Genomic DNA, 3,177 nt, shown 5'->3' on the forward strand with positions numbered 1-3,177 from the left:
TTATTAAAAAAATACATTTAATTTATAATACAATTATTTATTTGCTAAATATTTTTCTAATCACTAAAAACATGATGATTAGTGACAGTAGACAATACATTAACCAACAATTGTGAAAATATATTCTTTTTAGTTTTATGTCATTTCGAAGTGGCCTATTACATCAGCCATGTTTATTGAAGGCTAGAAACGTTTTTGTTATGCTCACTTGTTAAGCAATAAAAGCAATACCAGTTCTGTTAAAAACATATTGTCGCATCGTCTTTCCACCAAATAATAGAAAAGTATCGATAGTGGTATCGATAAAGACTCGGATCGATAAGGAGTATCGATAAAGGTATCGATATCAATAAATATTAACGATCCCCATCCCTAGTAGTGAGAGCAGGAAGACAAATACTGAAACATCAGTGTGGAGTTTGAAGCCCAGACTCTGAGCTAAGCCGCGCAAAAACGCACTTCTGCACAAGTACAGTTGGAAGAGCAGAGTTTGCCAAGTTGAGCGGATAGTACCTGACCATTCCCGGTTATTTTCATCCCTGTCGCTGCTGTTATGATCCATCTGTGGTCATCCAGAATGTGCACCACTGCACACCAGGTGGACGGCGTGACCAAGCCAGAAGCAGCTGCACAACTGACACTGCTTAGCTTGTCTAACAGACACAACTGGAGCACATTTATGCATTTTAAATGTCTGATCAACCACCTGCTAACATTTTTACTTAGTCTAGTTGACAAGCACTCACACCAAGTTTGCGTCAACAAAGATCCAGGTTTAGCTAGTCAGATTTCATTATCATCATGAAAAACAAGGAGCGTCAACGAAATTATTTCATCATCCTCATTGTTGACGAAAACAGCACTGATATGGATGATTACTAACTACAACACACCCTCCCCCCCAAGCGGGTGTAGCTGATGTTGACTTCAGTGGGGAGAGACCACTACAGACCACCACTACAGAAGCACCATAGAGAGCGTTTTGACCAGCTGTCTCACTGTGTGGGGCAGGAGACTGCAGCTCTTCAGACTGGAAGAACGTGAGAAGAGTGGTGAGGACAGCAGAGAGGATCATTGGGGCTCCTCTTCCCTCCATTAAAGACATTTCTTTCTAGCGCTACGTGTTCCGAGCCCGTAACAACATAAACTACCCCTCACGCCCCCAACATGGACTGTTCTACCCGTTGCCCTCTGGTAAGATTCTTTCCAGCATTCGATGCATGATCAGCAGGTTCTACAACAGCTTTTCCCCCACTGCCATCAGACTGTTGAACTGTTGAAACCCTAATCAAGTCACAAATCATGACTCTGCATCACACTTGTAAACATCATATTTGCACTACAATTTTAAAAATTTTCAAATCCCTTTAACTAGAACTCAACTCAATATTTCTACTGCATTTTGCACCATATTCTGCTGAACACTGCTGCACTTACAAATGTTCATTTCACTGTTGTAAGTTGCTCATTCACTTTTCAAAAGCTGTATGCATTGAAATTTGTCTTAAGGGCTGGTTATAGTCCCGCAGCAAAGTGCAGCAGGGAGCTTGTCGCAGATATTTTTGATATATGCCCAATATTGAAGCATGGTCTGGGCTATGTTATTCCACACCACAACTCAAGATGAACGATCACAAAATAGCTGTGGGTCTCGATCTTTATTCCAACCCCTAGAGTAACTTCTACAACTTGATACTTGCTTCAACTAACTGGTTGAAAAAGGTGTCACCTGGTAACCAAGCACTGACCTTCTGCGGCACAGGCTCTAAATGAACGAAGGTTCTGAAAAAACCCAGTAGATCAAAACAAAAAGATTATTTGACCCCCTACCCCAAATCATCCCTGACTAAGAACCTCACACTGGACTTTAAACTTGGATTCTCTCCCTCTTCCTCCAGACTGTGGAACCTTGGTTTTCAACAGAAAATCAAAATGTATTTTAAATTAAAAGATTGTTTTGGGCCACCGAACAACCCTGTCCTTTTTTTTCTTTCAAATATATGTTCAGTTGCCTCTGTGTTTGCCTTATGGTTCAGGAATAGCTGATTACAAGAAGGGGTGCAGTCTGGCTGTCTCTGTTGCTTGTGCAGCATTTTCTTCTACTGAATTTGCTTCCCTTTAAATTTACATTAATATTTTTGTGTAAAGCCATCTGAACAGTCATCTTATTTAGCAATGAGTTGTTGTAGCTTGCTTTCTCCTTTGAGGGTGTCAATAAAAACTGGATAATTAGTCAGGAGCCCTTTTCATGATTGTGTGTGTCAAAAATCATTGTTATAGATCATTGATTAAAATGTCAAATTTTGGAGAAACACTATGAAACTGTTTTACATAAGCTATAAACTATAATCAGAAGCAGTATAAACACCCGCATATACATTTTTTCTTTCCTATTTTTAAATGATTTGCTGAAATATATTAACGTTTTAGACGTTATCAAAATGTGTTTTATATATCTTGAAAGACAAAACCAGATAAAAGGAAGCAAACATCTCATAGGCTGAACTGTAGGCGTTAACTCTTTGATCTTTATTTATGAGCTTTTTTATATATATTGCAGCCTTCCTTAAAGCGGTTTTGATCGATGCCTTTATTCCACCTCTTTCTGTTTAACTTTACTTGATGCATAAAACCAAGCGCGATCACAATCTGGAGGCAGTAGCCATTCAGAAAATCTTTGAATGGAATCGACAATTAGGGAGCTTTGATGCCTACATCGACTTTTCTATTTCTCCAAATATATTTTGTCTTGCCAATTGAATCCATTAAGGTCAAAACCGGATCTCTGTGGTTCCTAATGGTGTTATGTTTTCATCTCATTCATTTCCGCTCTCAGTTGGTTAAAGCGCTGGAAGGTGTGGCCTGGATGCGCCATCTATTGTGCGCTTTAACGCCACACACAACTGTGGAGAGCGCGTCTCCCTGTCTGGTTGGAGCAGATCTTGATTTTCTTTCTTCTTTTTTTTTTTCTTTAACACGGGTTGATATATTGATAAAACTTTACGGGTTCATCACAAGATTTCGTTTTTTATTTCCACCTGTAGCTGGGCTTATCATCGCTGCCAGCAGAATAAGAAGCTGTGAAGATCTTGATCTCTGCAAGTCTCTCTTTTTTATTTTATTTTCTTTTTTTTTTCTTTTTTTTTGTTGTAAACTCCGATTGAAGTTTACAACAAC

The sequence above is a fragment of the Cyprinodon tularosa genome, unplaced genomic scaffold, assembly GCF_016077235.1.
Source record: "Cyprinodon tularosa strain WSP-4 unplaced genomic scaffold, ASM1607723v1 ctg226, whole genome shotgun sequence".
NCBI classification, from domain to species: Eukaryota; Metazoa; Chordata; class Actinopteri; order Cyprinodontiformes; family Cyprinodontidae; genus Cyprinodon; species Cyprinodon tularosa.